This window comes from Rosa chinensis, chromosome 6 (genome assembly GCF_002994745.2).
Source record: "Rosa chinensis cultivar Old Blush chromosome 6, RchiOBHm-V2, whole genome shotgun sequence".
NCBI classification, from domain to species: domain Eukaryota; kingdom Viridiplantae; phylum Streptophyta; class Magnoliopsida; order Rosales; family Rosaceae; genus Rosa; species Rosa chinensis.
This window is the reverse complement of record NC_037093.1, coordinates 48,598,353-48,615,701: the sequence shown is the minus strand read 5'-3', so window position 1 is coordinate 48,615,701 and position 17,349 is coordinate 48,598,353.

Here is a 17,349-nt window from a genome sequence, read left to right as displayed (position 1 = left end):
TCTAATTAATTTTGTTGGAGGAGAGACATACTCATAAGAGAGCAATATCATGTGATTTTGATTTATTCTTCTCGTGGTTTAGAGATAAAGAGTAGAGTAAAATATTATTGTATCTCATGTTCAAAGGTGTTTTGGTAAAAATAAGGATGTTGTTGGATCATAATTCATATACATATTTGTGCCCTAAAACATAGAAATTACTTGTTCTAAAGTCTAATTTAATGTTGACTAATCCAATTCCATTATTCCCCTAATCTTATACTTTAATTAACCTTTGTGTTTATTTATATATATTTATTATGTTTTTCTTATCATGCTAGTAAATGATGGAGAAGCATGAAAATGCACTCAAAAGTCAACCTTAGCACATTTTCCTACTCCAGCTAGGAGAAAGTCAGCTAGACAAGAGAGGAGGGACGACAGCCTGATTTAACGAACTCCAAATGAGTTGAAACTTTTCAGATCCATTCTAGACATCCTGAGGATCATTTTTATGAAGAGTGAAAGAGCTAGTTCGGAGTGTAAGGCCTTCAAAAGATCAGTCTAATTTTCTGACTAAAAGACAAAAAAAGACAAAAAAAAGGCAAAACCGGACCTGTAAGGATTCCAGCAGCATTTCCTGCCAAACCATGGTGAAATAAGCTCTAAAATTTTACCATGATGATCTATAGTTATCGAGGAACATTTGGTATGAAGAAGTCGAAGGCCAATTCCGAAGTTTCGGTGAAGATTCAATTAAAGGAAGCTTCAGAGATGTATCATATTCAAAACATGGCAGTTTGGCCTAGAACCTTCTTTAGACGGATTTCTTGTGCATTTTTGGAAAGTTTATGATGCTGACATTATTAAGGAAAGCTTTAAAAGAATCCTCCAAGATTATGACAGGATTAGTCCATCATATAATTCTTTGGATAATAGGCATCCTTATGCATCTTCTCTCCTTAATTTGGTTGTCACATTGATTTTGGTGACCCAAAATCACCCCAACACTCTTCATTTTCATGTTTCCCATGCTGCTTCTCTCTTCTCCTAAGTCATTTTTTCTACTCTACATTCTCATATCTCATCATTACTTCCCTCTTTTTGCTCCATCTCTTCCATACCCCTTTTCCCTTGTTTTTAAGATCTATTGCCACTCTCATACTCCACCTCCATGCTTCTTACAATGCTTGTGCTGCTCCCTTTTGCTTCCATTCATCATTTTACTCATCTCTCTCTTCTCTATATAAACATCCCTTCATTACACTCTTAAGACATCGCTCATACCACTCCATTCCACTTCTTTCTATCTCCATCTCCACCTCCCAAAATTCAAACCCATAATATCCATACTCCTCAACTCCATCACCACCACCACAACCACCATCTTTCACCACCACAAACTCCATCACCACCACCACTACTTCATCACTACCACTTAAAGTTAGCCAAAAAAGCATCATATCTTTATCACCATTTCATTCATCATCCACGAGAAGTTCATCATCCATCAATTCCACCATCAAGGAGGATTCAAGGAGGAAAACAAGGGAGGAGGTAGCCATTGATTTGTCAAGCTTCAACTAGTTCATTCTTTCCTTTGACTCTTTAATTTACCATGATGTATATTATAGATTTGATGCTAATTTATATGATTATGAGTGTGTAGTTACTTTGTTGGGGCTAGGGTTGAAAGCCTTAGCCAATCTTGTATGGATTGATGCTATAATATGATGTGATGCAATTTTCTTTAACATGCCTACATGCTAGTTCAAGAGTTGAATGCATATGCTTAGACTTCACCACTTTTAGTATGTATATTTGCTATATCATGATATAATGTTTAGAGATCAGTAATCTTTGAATGTTAAAGAATGAAACCACACTAGGTGTGCATGTGGGGGTTGTGAATTACAATAACTTAGAGATAAGTTTGGTTGATTTGCATGATTTCTTCATCTCCAAACTTTATGCACTTAGGATAATGCACTAGATACCTAACAAGATTGAAATGCATGACTTAGGTAGTTAAGTACTACACCCGAGAGGGGTTGCTTGATATCACAAAAGGAGTATGTCCCTCGTCATAACCGAGAGGGATGCAAGGAGAGAAATTGGTTAACTGATTTAGTATCATTCATATTGAAATGCATCAATACTTGCAAAGGAGGTTAGTGGTAGACAATCTAAATCCTAAATTTCATCCATTTGATCACTAATTTAGTTTAGAATAATTTAGTTCACATTTGAGCATCTAATTGTTTTCAATTCAAAACTATCTTCAAAACCAAAATTAAATCACTACTCCATCTTGCACATACTCACCATGAGCCTAGATTTCCTTGTGAATTTAGATTTGTGATTGTACATTTGCATATTCTAGCTCTCCTTAGATTCACACCCAAGTTAGTGAAAGGAATTCAATCCTCGTGGGTTCGACAACGTTTCTTAAATCCATATACTATTACTTGTAACTCTTATATTTGAGGGTGGCTATTTGGCTAACAGATGTAGCTTTTCAAGTATTTTAAAAAGTAAATTAGAGGTGTACTAAGTATAGGATATCCAAATAGAAAATTTGAAGCCCATTTTTTAATTCTTCATTAATTTAAAGAGGATCAAAGGATTTCACTCCTACCACCTATTTTTTAATTAAAATCAAAAACCGAAAATCTTAGACACAACCGTCACCTTAATTATAACAAATTTTAAACTCACTCTAACATCAAAACAAATGGAGTAGTCAGTAGAGCACTCTTTGCTAATCGGTGCTTATTAGAATACATAGATTTAGTAGAAACTCTAGTTATTATTATGAGACGTTCTCCTGATGCTTACTGTAATATGAGGTTCAGCAGGGGTGAACCTATGTTGGGGTCTGGGGGGTCCCGACCCCGCAAATTTTTTAAAATATCTTCCTTATTTATATATTTTATTCATAGATTATTAATATATACCATACTTATCTTACTGAAATTAATATATTAACCAATCACAACCTAAAATAATTAATATTTGGTATGACTTTAGATTAAACTTGTGTTTTCTTTTGGAAACTATTAAACCGTTATGAAATATTTAAGCTTCTTTCTTACTAAAATTTTTGTTCAAACATAAATTATGGTATAAAACTATTGATTACTTTTTTGCTAATTACCTTTCATGATTTTTTTGAATATTTAGTATTTATGTTTAAGAAAAATTACATTTTGGACCCCCCAAACTTTTGATCCTAGTTTTACCCATGTTGCTAAGGTTGTGGTTTATATTCTGGAATTTTATTTATTAAGGCTTAAAGGCTGGCTTTTTGAAAAACCTAGAGACTTTCGTTTGTAATTAGTTCTTTTCTTAAAAAAAAAAAAAAAAAATCGTAGAAGCTTGTATACATGATCTGAAAACTAAATTCTAAGCGCCATTTCTTTTATTTTTCCTCGACATCCAATGCAGAATGCATAAAAGCCCATAACATCGAGGTGTCTAACTTGTCGTTCCATTAATCCCAGACCATATTCATTCATGATTCAACCTTATCCCTGCATGTACTACCTGTTTTTAACTTAATCTGGTACCCTTCCCTTCCTTTACAAGATTTGGATGGGATTTGCCGATTTGGCTGCATCCAGGGCGGTATGAATGGTATATATGTGGATGTATTTCAATCATCTTTCTAGCCATAAAAATTTAAAGTTCATGTTTTGAGTTCAACATTTTTACTATGTGGGGTTTTACGATTTTTAGATATAATTGTTGTTTACCGGTTTTGCGGTGGGACTCATGGGCGGCGTGGATCGTGGTCTCACTGGTTTCGTGGCGTGACTCGTGGGCAGCGTTGCACAGGCAGCTGCAGACGTGTTGGAGTGGTGGACTAGGCTTGGGTTAACCCGATTTTGCTGGGCCTTGAGTTTGGCTCTTCTCTTTGGGGCTGCCCTATTGGGTCTTCTAATTAAGGCCGGGGTTTTTTAGCCCTAAGTCCTTTTCTATGATTTTTAGTTAGAGTTTTTGTCCATTTATCCCATTTCTAGATATTTTTTTTCCCATTAACCCCATTAAGTTTTTTTAATTCTCTCTTACCCAAAACACTCTAAGGAAGTATTCCCTAATACCCCATTAATTTTTTTTTTTTGTTTTAAATTTTTTTTTAATACCATCTTACCCCTCACCCCTCACCCCTTTGTTATTTAGAGAGAGAGAGAGAGAGAGAGAGAGGGAAAGGGAGAGAGAAAATGGAAGAGAGAGAAACCATATGAGACTTCGCCGAAGCCGGTCATCGTATTCCGGCCAACTTTCACCGGAATCAGGTCATCAGTCGCAGGATTCAGGTCAACTTTTGCCAGCGATCAGATTCCGGCCAACTTTAGCTGGATTCCGGTCACCGGCCACCGCCCACCGGATTTTTCCGAAAACCTTTATTGCCCCCCAATAGAGGGGCAATAGAGGTTTATTACCCCCAATAGACGTCTATTACCCCCCAATAGATGTTTATTGCCCCCCAATAGATGTTTCAATTACCAAAATAGGAACTAATCTTCATAAAATTAGACAAATAAAACTTCGATTAAAGAAAAAAAAATTATATCAATTCAAAACGTCTATTGCCCCTCAATAGACATTCAAATTTTTTTGTCTTTCCTTCTGTCCCATTACTTTAAAAAAAAAAAGTTATATGGGCACCCAACCGTCCAACAGACCCACCCCACTGCCGGAGATAGTGCCAAACACAGGCTGCTCACATACACTGTACAATCCCATATTCACAAATTATCACCCACTCGATTTCTCCGGAAATGCCACAAACACACCACCACAAAATCACATATTAGGAGGACAGAATCAACGGTGGAAACATGGCTCGCCGGCAGGAACTAGAGAGAGAAAAATGAGCTTTATTGGTCTGTAAGAGAGAGAGAGAGGTCTGGCAACTCTGATGTGGTGCAGGTATGGCAGAGATCGAGAGCGGAGACTGACCTAAAAGAGAGTGAGGGATCGAGTGGCAGATTCGAAGAAAAAGATGAGGACGAGGACGATTGGTTTGGCGTGGTTGGGGTTGCGACTGTGCATCGGTGAATGGTCTTACTCGTTCGAATTCGAGCGGATGATGGTGACGGAGCCGACGACGACGTTGCCATGGCTGTACCGGAGAGGCGAAAGCTTCCGGAGCAAGAGGTCGTCGCCGTTCGGTCGCTAAAGCCTCGGGTCTTCTCGTTCCAGATGCGAATCGGAGTCGCCGGTTTCCCATGGATCAATTGCTTCATGGTGTTTGCAGAGAGAGAAAGGGGTGTTTTGGTTTCATAGAGAGAGAAGGGGAGAGTCTAGAGAGAGAGACAGGGATGGGGGAGAGAGAGAGAGAGAGAGAGAGAGAGAGAGAGAGAGAGAGTGGCAGTAACTGTAGTTATTTAATTAGGAAGTGGGTAGAATAGTCATTTTCATTTAAATTGGGTTAATGGGAATAAAAATCTGTTGCTGGAGTAAGTGGGATAATTTTTGCTCATTTTAGGGCTTTTGGTCAAGGACCCTTTTAATGAAGTCTAAATTACAATAAAGTCCTTGTATTTAGGAAACTAAGCACTGTTGTGCACTCTATGTACCTCTAGCGCCTCTAGAGTAGTACTAAAGGAGGATTCTCGCGATCTCTATGTATTTAATCGTATAATGAGTAGGTCTATGTCTATGTATCACTGTGGGTACTACCACTATCTTCTTGTTTGCATATGCCCTTAAATGACAGTGGAATGGTATGTATCCTAAAAAAAAGTAAAGGTTATAAATCTTTTTGTCGCGTCCTGAGTAAGTGAGTTATATTAATGTTTCAGCCTAAACAAAAAAAAATTGTGTTATTTGTAGTGTCGAAAATAAGAGCTTACATACGTGGTCGACTACTAATAAGAACTATGTATCCTGTTTTTTTTTTCCTCAACTGAATCAATTATGCCACTAGGTGTGAGGTTTAGACTGAACTAAGAGAGGTGACAGATCTTTCACTGATGTTAAGATTTAGACAGATCACGGTATACATAGGATATTACTTGAATGATCGATATAAATTTGTACAAGTGTCTCTGTGAAAGACGGAGAATATTTCAGCCTGTTAGAGCAAGTGCACTGGTTTCACCTTGACTGGTCATAGTCAAGAAAAAGCTGACGTGGTGACCGGCCATGGAAGAAACGAGTTTGCAGCGGAGGAGTCTTGCCCGGGCAAACTTCACCCCTTCATGACTACAGCCAAAGAAATAGTCAATTCCATGACTATTTCCATGACCGATCAAGGAAGGAAGGCCACACAAGCCCAACCTTCACGTGGCTGACGTGAGCATGCTACCAAAACCCATCGACGCGCCTTTGCTTGGAAGTGGACAACACCATGAAGACGCGTGGCGCCGCAACTTGATGGAAGGCTGGTCGCTTGTCGCGTAGCGGTAGAGAGAGGGGCCGGCATGCCACGTGGAATCCAACCGTTGGTCCAATTTGAAATCTGATCCCAACGGTCATGAAATCTCAGCCCTTTATTTCAATTAAATGGGAAATCGTACGGCTGAGGATTAACATGTATATATATGTTTGAATTTGAGGCCCAACGGTCATGAAATCTCAGCCCTTCATTTTAATTAAATGGGCAATCCTACGGTTTACAATTAACATGTATATATATGTTTGTAACGTTAATAAACGGTAACTAAAAAATTTTAAAAAAATTCTAAACATTTCTCTATATGTCACGCCCCTGATTTTACACACATGAAAATCGATATATATAACCCCATAATTATATATGCGTGAACGTCCAGTCATCAATACAAAATACCTGAAATCTTTTTCCCTTAAACTTACACACTTATTGATGCCCTGAACCCTCAAAGTTAATATACACTCACTCCAAAGAGTTATATATTACACAAGCTTACGAATTAAATTGTCAACAACAAGATAAACGTAATACTCCTCAGAGCTCACTACAACGGAAGTCCAAATAACGGTAAAGTCACAAAATTGGCTTCCTACCGTAAAGCTGCTAGCTCGCTGCCTCAACCTCGATTATCCTAACCTGCAGGATTAACCCCTACACCGTTGGAATGGTGCACCGGGTTGCCACACAACAAACCCGGTAAGCTTTTGCAAGCCCGTATGAGTAACTCAAACCACACACAACTAACTGTCAAAAATAAGGAAAACAACTCACGCTTTGATTCCTTAAAACACGAAATAAAGGAGAATAACTCACACTTTAATTTCCTTTCAAATCGAAATAAAAGAAAGCAACTCACACCTTGTTTCCTTTTAAAACGAAACATAGAAAACAACCCACACTTGAATTCTATCAATAGAACATAGAAAACAACGCACACCTTGAATTCTATCAGTTGTACCATAAGCGTACCCTAGAAAGCAACTCACACCTTGATTTCTATCAGTAAAACATAGAAAGCAACTCACTCCTTGATTTCTATCAGTAAAACATAGAAAGCAACTCACTCCTTGATTTCTATCAGTAAAACATAGAAAGCAACTCACTCCTTGATTTCTATCAGTAAAACATAGAAAGCAACTCACACCTTGTTTTCTATCAGTAAAACATAGAAAGCAACTCACACCTTGTTTCCTATCAAATGTACCATAATCGTACCATAGAAAGCAACTCACACCTTGATTTCTATCAAAACGTTAATAAGGAAAACAACTCACACCTTGTCCCCTTAAAAACCATTAATAAGGAAGCAACTCACACCTTGTTCCCTAAAAATACGTAATGTCATGAGTTGTAAATAACCAATTCCCGTTACCCCATGAATTACCTATATGGCAGACAGATTAGAGCTCTAACTGAAAAACGTAACCACTCGTCCGGCCAAAGACGTGGTCACCTGAGATTCTGCCCAAGGTCTTAGACCTTCGATCCTCTGGCCGCAATGTCCCTTGGAGCAAAACATTAAAGGAGTCGCATCTGACCCAAAATGTTACACAAATCGCAACGCTTTTGAAAACAATCGAAATCAACATTTCCATAATCATTGTTTTCCGAAAAAGCCATAACACAAAACAATAAAAAGCATCAATTCATGCCCATTGTTTTCATACCCAAATCTCAACACTTTTCTCAAATCTCAACGCTTTTCAAAACAAATCGAAATCAATCATTTCCACAAATCATTTGTTTTCCAAAAGCCACACCCCAAAACAATAAAAAGCATCATTTCATGCATATTGTTTTCACAAATCCACAAACCACCCAAAACATATATATTTCACGTAAACATATATCTACTAATACATGAATACGTATGTATATATATACATCCCATAATATACATATATACACACGTAATCATCTACTCAAAAGTGCCCCTAACACCATCTATAGTTTGCAGTTAACTAAATAACTCTCAAAATAATAAGGGTATTCCCGTTCGTGAAATGAACTTCGTGAGATTACTCACCTCAGGATCCCGCTGCGTCTTCAATACAGAACCGAACTAACACTATCACCAACAACTCGTCCAATTCACCTTTTAGAAGTACCTATTCACCAATGATCTCAAATCAGTAACAATTCACAAACGATTTAAGTCCGAAACCCTTGTTTTGAACTAAAATCCCCAAAGTGGCGCCAATCGAGGCAAAACCACATCCGAGACCTCCCAAAGTCTCCGGAATACGCCCACGATCGATGTGACCAAACCACAAGTCGATCGGACGCTCAAATCCTCACGGATCGAATAAATTCACTGATATGAAACGGTAAAAATCCTAACAATTCCATACGAACTCCAAAATTTGCATATTATATATCGAAACGCTCGTATCAACGAGTAGAACATATATAATACCAAAAACAGTTCCTTAAGTGGCCGGAACACCGCCGGAACACCGCCACAGACGGTGGTGCACCGCCGCCGGCCAAAAACTCATTATTTCACAAAACTCCCAACATCAAAAAGCTTCATCTAAGCATGCTTGTGAATTCTCATAACTGGATCGAAGTCAGAAAACAAGCCTAAGGGATCGAAAACTACCTCACAAGATGTGAACAGTGATCCAATCCGAGTTGATCGAAGTTTCACGTGAATCGATCCAAACAACCACCAAGGATCGATCAACGAGGCCGCTCTGAGCTCAACCAAGGAATCGTTGAAGCCATGAAGTCGCCGGAGTTGTGTTTTCCTGCCGGGTCCGAAAACACCAACCTGCACCGCCTTCTACCGCCGCTACCACCGAGAATCGGCGCTAGAGAACACCACAGGGACCACCAGACGGCGGAGACGATCCTGTCTGGAAAATTTCGTCGCCGGAGATGGCCGGAGCTCGCCGGAAACGTCGGGTCGGATCGACCGGGTCCGGGTCGGGTCAGTCGAAAAACTTCGACTCTGAAGACGCGGACGAGAGAGAAGAGAGAGAGAGTGTGGTTTCCGGAAAAGGAAAGTGGAAAAATGAATATATTTTTCTGATTTTTCCTATATATACTAAAATGGAAACTTCTTCCGCTAGCCATAACTTTCTCATACGAACTCCGATTCTCGCGTTCCACATGTCCACGAACTCGTAACGACGCGCTCTACAACTTTCGTGAAGGAAGTTTTCGGAGAATCCCAACGTATAAAAAGTCAACCTTTGGCAACCCCCTAAAACCATACTTTTCAAATAATTATTCGCCCGAAACACTTCCGCTCCATCCACGAGCCACGAAACGTCCAAAAATCACAATTTAGATTCCGGAAAATCCTCGGAAAATAAATACGAATTTCTGGGGCATCACACTATAAATACCTACCATTTATTTTACAACTCACACAACAAAATTTATCTTTCATAGTAACCCAATTTTTTGCTTCCTCCTCTTCATATAGCTCTCATCTTCCAAATTTATTTATATCCAATATGGCTGAAGAAAGGGGAAACACAGGTCCAGTGGCCGGACAAGAGGGAGATCAAAATGAAGATGATAATATTCAAGACAAAAGGAGATGGACGGATGAGGAAGATGTTCAATTGTGCAAGTCTTGGAAAATTGTTGGGCAAGATCCGGCTGTGGGCACAAATCAGAAAAACAACGACTTATGGATGCGTGTGACGCGACACTTTGTCGCAAATTGGCCCCAAAGCCGATCAGCTTCCTCTTTGCAAGGAAGGTGGAAAATTTTGAAGGTTGAACTCTTTGAGTGACATTGTGCATTAAGGCAAGCGAAAAATTGGTACAAGAGCGGTTCGAATGCAGTTGATGAGGTATGAATTTTTTGATAAATCATTTAATTTGTTGATACATTAAATTAAAATATTACATGATAAATAATGTAGTTGATAAATAATGATGTAATTACAACGATGTTTATATTTGTACTAATTGATTTTTATTGTCAAACGGGATAGATACTTTTTTATTAAAATTATGACCTTTATATTTGTTGATAAATCTTATTGATACATTATAGTAAAATATGTCTTGATAAATAATGTAGTAATTATAATATTGTTTTAATTGTAGTAATTATTTTTCGTTATAATTAAAATATGTCTTCATTAAAATTATGACCTTTATATTTGTTGATAAATCTTATTGATACATTATAGTAAAATATGTCTTGATAAATAATGTAGTAATTATAATATCGTTTTAATTGTAGTAATTATTTTTCGTTATAATTAAAATATGTCTTCATTAAAATTATGACCTTTATATTTGTTGATAAATCTTATTGATACATTATAGTAAAATATGTCTTGATAAATAATGTAGTAATTATAATATTGTTTTAATTGTAGTAATTATTTTTCGTTATAATTAAAATATGTCTTCATTAAAATTATGACCTTTATATTTGTTGATAAATCTTATTGATACATTATAGTAAAATATGTCTTGATAAATAATGTAGTAATTATAATATCGTTTTAATTGTAGTAATTATTTTTCGTTATAATTAAAATATGTCTTCATTAAAATTATGACCTTTATATTTGTTGATAAATCTTATTGATACATTATAGTAAAATATGTCTTGATAAATAATGTAGTAATTATAATATCGTTTTAATTGTAGTAATTATTTTTCGTTATAATTAAAATATGTCTTCATTAAAATTATGACCTTTATATTTGTTGATAAATCTTATTGATACATTTTAGTAAAATATGTCTTGATAAATAATGTAGTAATTATAATATCGTTTTAATTGTAGTAATTATTTTTCGTTATAATTAAAATATGTCTTCATTAAAATTATGACCTTTATTTTTGTTGATAAATCTTATTGATACATTTTAGTAAAATATGTCTTGATAAATAATGTAGTAATTATAATATCGTTTTAGTTAGTAGTAATTGTTTTTATTTATTTCGTAGCGAGATGAAGCACATAAATTGTGGCATGCCGGGATGAAGAGAAAAAAGAAGCCAAAAAAACACAATTTTCAGAGTTTTGCTAGTTACGCTGTTGTGGAGGGTTTTCAACAATTTAAAGACATTCCTAGTCATATATCTAGAGGAACATCAAATGAAGGAAATCAACATACACCTACACAACCAATTCCTGGAAATTCTCCCATCAACTTGGACATGGATGTAGATGAGGTAATTGCAGGTGAAACTGCAAATCCCAATGTGAGGCCTCAAGGAAGGAAGGCTGCCAAAGAAGCAATACGGAAAGGAAAGAAGGCAGCGAAAGATCAAAGTCCTTTGTCAAACAGTCTCGAGAGTATAGCGAACAACCAAATAGAGGCAACCAAGGGCAAGAAAAAACTCGATGACGAATTCGCTCGAAGTCTCCAAGAGGAAGAGAAAAGAGCATGTATCCTCTTGCAAATCGAAATACGAAAAGAGCAACTCCTATTTCAAGAAAGGCAAGATCGAATTAACGAGAGGGAAGAGCGAAATAAAGAGAGGGAAGAGTGTATTATGGAGATTGATACAAGTAAAATGACGCCAAATAAAAAGCGTTATTGGTCAAGAAAACAAAAGAAGATAGCGGAGAAAGAAGATCTTGATGAGCAGCCGCCACCTTCTATGGGTGGATACTATCCGCAACCAAATTTTGGTGGTGCATACCCACAACCTCCTTACCCCGGTGCATACCCACAACCACCTTACCCCGGTGCATACCCACAATCACCTTACCCCGGTACATACCCACAACCACCTTACCCCGATGGATTCTCACAACCTCCCTTAACCGGTGGATTCCCACCACCTCCCTTCACCGGTGGATTCCCACAACCCTCTGCTTCTATGGGTGGATTCCCACAACCCTCTACTTCTATGGGTGGATATTATCCGCAACCACCTTACCCCGGGGGATATCCTACACAACCACAATTTTCACCTTTCTCTACGGATAATTCCACCAACCCTAACCCTCACGATGACCATTCAAACGCAAATTGGATGTCTAGAGAAGATGAGGATTATGATTATGATTTGAATAATTAGTTGATTATGCATGTTGTTAATTGTATTGTACTTATTCATAGTTTTTCATTTATGTAAGCTACTATTTAATGAAATAAAAGTTGTATTTTAAAATTCCTATTATTAAAGCACATTCCTCTTATCAAAATCATAGCACCTAATAAACATAATACAAACCAAATAAAATTGCATAATTATGACATTAATTATCCATAAATCCATGTTAGTAGCATCAAATATATTTTTTTTTTTAAAAAAAAATATCAAAACCCAAAAAAATGAACAATGAACAGTAAAAATGAACAGTGCAGAATTCAGACTAAAACTCAATGAACAGTGAAATTGGTGAACAGTGATGATTGAACAGTGCCCCCCGATGAACAGTCTTGACCGGTCAAGAAAAACAACGGGTGCTAACCCATGTCCAGTGGCAGTGAACAGTATCTTGACTGGTCGAATTCTTGACTTCTCGACCTTGACATTTCTTGACTACGGGTGAACTTGCTCTTACGTGTGCGGTAGTGGTTCCTGGTTCGATAGATATGTCTTAGTGTGATAAGAAAAGATAAATGGTCAGTGCATCCGGCCTGACTTTGTCCATGTAAGTCGGGTTTGGTATAATAAATGTTGTCATGTCCTTCTTCTCAGTAAAATACTTAACCGATATAAAACCTGTGAGTTATTGTTTACAAAATGGTCCATGATTATCGAAGTCGTGATATCCGGCAGTAACAAAAACCTAAGAACTAACTACTTGTGTACAAAGTACTATATTAAAGCACTACAAATCAAAAACACTTCCTGAAAAGCATACTTGAGACGGAGTCAATATTGTATTTATAAACAAATAAGGGGGACTAACTGTTTTGCTAATTAAGCAGGTATTCTTCTACGTACTAGAGGTAATTGGTCTACGTTCTAAAAGGTTCCCGATGAGTAGTTACTCCTCGATCAGTTAAATCCAACTAATTAGCTGAATAGCTAAAAGTGAGATCAGATAGATGCATGGGAGAAATTATTATGTACTCATTCATCACATTATCAGTAGTCCGGATTAATATGATTAATTCATATGACATATAATGACTTGCTGCTGATTTGCCCAGTTCTTTCTTTTGTTTTCTTTACCCCACACACTCATCTCCATCAAAATATTGCGCAGCACTAAGATAATTCAGGACCACGTAATAATTACTCAGACAACTACTTGATCAGTCGGGTTAGTTGCCTCTATTCTTCCTAACTAGCTAGCTACTAGGTTTTTTGGGACTCGTCTCAGTGTTTCACCTTTGGCCCGGTGACTCCACCGAAGTCCTCGGGTGTCATTAGGAATTATCCCATCAGATCTTGGCGCCTGTCGTGTCTCTCACACTTACTACAACAAGAGAATAATCATCATGAACTAACAAATCTCCTCGTAATCTTTCCACCTTTAAGTCCACTTAAATGATAAAACAACCAGCTTGTCCATTTTTCCTGAATAACTTAATATGGTCCGGTTACTTCTTTTCTTGCCACAGGACTCGAATCTATTGGCTATTGACTCTAGCTAGTTTTCCACCATATCCATGATTAAAGTATTGATTTGTAATGATTCCTAATTTGCTGAATACATGCATATATCATGATAGTTAGTCTAATCCATTTTTAGGGTTCATGCTTGATTGCTGATATGATCGACATCAGGTTGGTGATTGAAAGAGATTCGTCTAGTTAATTAACAAGCATCAAATTAAAATCAAGAGTATGTACCTAATTTAATTAATTCAACCGCCTTCGTTGTAGTCTATCCTTTTACTTGTATAAACAATATATATATATATATATATATATATATATATATATATATATATGAGCTAAGCATGTATGTAGCCCATGTTTTCGGCAACATTTCAACCTAACATACACACACAGACACACATATAATTTATAATTTATAATTTATCTGCGTCTTCTTTTTCATCCTTCTCCCTTCATGTAGACATATAGTGCATGCATGTACATGTAATTTACGTTCACATAATTTGAGAATAATCTTTAGTTCTAGCTAGGGCTGTCAATTCCGACACGACCCGATAACACGACTCGAAACCCGCACGAAATAAAGCGGGTTGAACCCGCACGATTAAAAAGCGGGTCAGCCATGGGTCAACCCGCCATGACCCATTTAATAAATGGGTCGGCCACGGGTCAACCTGCCAACACGAAGTGAACCCGTATAACCCGATTATGCTATACTTCTTCTTGAAATTTTGGGCGTTGGGAGTATTTGATCATAGGATTAGACAATTTGAAATATTTTGCTTTATAATTATTAGATTTAATTATTTATATTCTTAGTCTTATGGAGTTTTTAGTGAATTTAATCAATTTATGTATTTTTTTTAGTTAAATGGGTCGCATTGTTAACCCTTAAATGAGTCATTTTGTCTAACACGACACGACTTATTTGTTAAATGGGTTAAACGGGTTGGAAATGGGTGACCCGTTTAATAAATAGGTTGGGTTTGGGTTTAAATTTTTGACACGATTATTAAATGGGTTGGGTTTGGGTTTGTATATTGCGATACGACAAATACCTTAACCCGACACGAACCCAACCCGACACGACCCATTGACAGCCCTAGTTCTAGCTAGCTAGCTAGTAGTTGCTAAACATTAAAATGCACACCCAAATATATAACACACACACACGGATATGTATCTATTAGTTTTGATAAAGTCAATGACAGTATATGTGCCATTCTTAAAAACAAAAACAAAAAATGATAGTATACGTGCATGATTCCTATTCGTGCATATATAGATGAATTTGCTTCTTATTGTTGAAGGTCGATAATATGATATAAAACTATACTGATAAAAAAATGTGATACGACACTATATGAGTGGTGGCATGCATTATGAACTCAATCAGTATCGATTACTACTTAATTTTCGTATCAATAATTTGTGTATCCCCTACATGATCATGCTGAAGATACAAGTCAAACACATTCTTCTCGTCACGTTGTAGGGTTGGAGGTTAGGGCATGTGAGAAGGAATCTGCCTATGTCATTGGTTCTGAAAACCCTAACTGTTTTTCCACATGGGGCAGCCCCATTAATTAATAAATACATACGTTTAGTTCATATAATTTTAGGCTTTTAGCCATGAAGATAGAGAACCTAGGATATTAGCCATGCATTTACTTTATGGATAATATCATAATAATCCCTATAGTCTTTTTATAATTAAGTAGATAAAAGTATGGGATTATTCTTAATGATATTATGTGCCAAAAGCTACTTGTTCCACAGTAAGTTAGCTGGAGGAAGCAATATTCAGATCTTCCGGTCCTATTGCTGAGAGAGGGGGAGGGGGGAGATTGTACGGCTAATATGAATGTAATTAACGTGAAATTAAGCTAATTAGTTGTTTACTTTTTAGACGTGAAGGCCATTGCGTACTTTGCTCCATAATTTATGGGTCAGAAGTCGGCAGCATAAATTTTGCTACATGATTTTAGACTATTTCTATACATTTATATATATTTGTCATAGAGTTCCGTTACTCATTAGAAGTACAAAGACAACACGTTAATTAAACAGCAATATGCTATTCTAGCCTTCTAGGTCAATATTCTATATTTTCTGATTGAGAGAATATGGATATGGGTATAAGATTATCAAGAATACTTACCGTCAAATGCTACTTCTCAATGATGAAGATGCTAGTTCTCTTTTGCTCTGAGAATTCAGAATTGCTATTCGATAAATGTCTAGCGATTCATTTTCCTTTTTTTATCTCGTTGATTTCTGGCTTAAAATTTAGAGTTTAGTTCAAAGGTTTAGAACTTTAGACTCATGATCTAAACACTAGCTGCACCATAAAATGCTCAATCCTAGTTCTAAACAGTAGTAACGATCAAGTAACAATTCATCAAATATAGTATATACAAATATGCATTGCTATGTGATGCATTCGATATATCATATATAAAATAATTATTCTTCTTCACTATACAAATATTCTAAGATAAGGAGTCGTGTGACTCGTGAATTAAAGCATTATTAAAGAAAAACACTCACTTAGGTTGTATGTTATTTCTTTGTAGATGTGAGATTTTCATTTTTCAAATCATTAGTTTGCATTAAGCTACACAACTTCATCAATCTCCACTTTGGCGAGAAGCAACCCATATCAACAATCATCTTGAATCATATTACGGTGTCTTAGATTCTACACTTTCACTCAAGATTTATTTATTTATTTATTTATTTTTTTCGAGTCTTGCTTGCTCCACCTAATTCTCGAGTCATTACAACTATTAAGTTCATTCAATATTGCATCTTTCAGTTTGTCAACTTGACTATACACCTGATTCCACATGCCTTCTTTAGGCTCTGATACGCTTGATTCCACATGCCTTCTTTAGGCTCTGAAACCAATTGTCAAACAACAAACTCCGGATTAATAGTGATACTACAAAACCAAAATCGTTTAATCTTAATAGCTTTAAGAAATAACAATTGGTGTGAAATTTTATTCTAAAAGATATTAGCAAGTGACCACAATTTTTTTTTTTTAATTTCTCTTTTCAGATATAACTCTTTTTCTCAAACACTTAATTTGCATCAAGGGCCACAACCCCACCACTCTCCACAAAGAAGTTTGTTAAAACATTCTAGCTATACATACTGTTACAAATTTCTGACTCAAAATAATGCAATATTGAGCGTGCTTTATGCTTTCTTTGATCTTTGGTTGGGAATTACTTGTATTGCTTTGCCACATTTATGCATGCTGCTCGATTAATTAGGTTTTTTTTTTTGGGAAGAAATTAATTATTGGACATGCATGTTACTTAGCGGTAGGTAGATTTGTAAAGTAAAATACCATTGGCTGCATTCATATATTTAATCTTCTACATAATGATTCATACATTTTGGATGATTGGAGTGCTGCATTAATGCCATGAACTCTGCAATCTGTAAT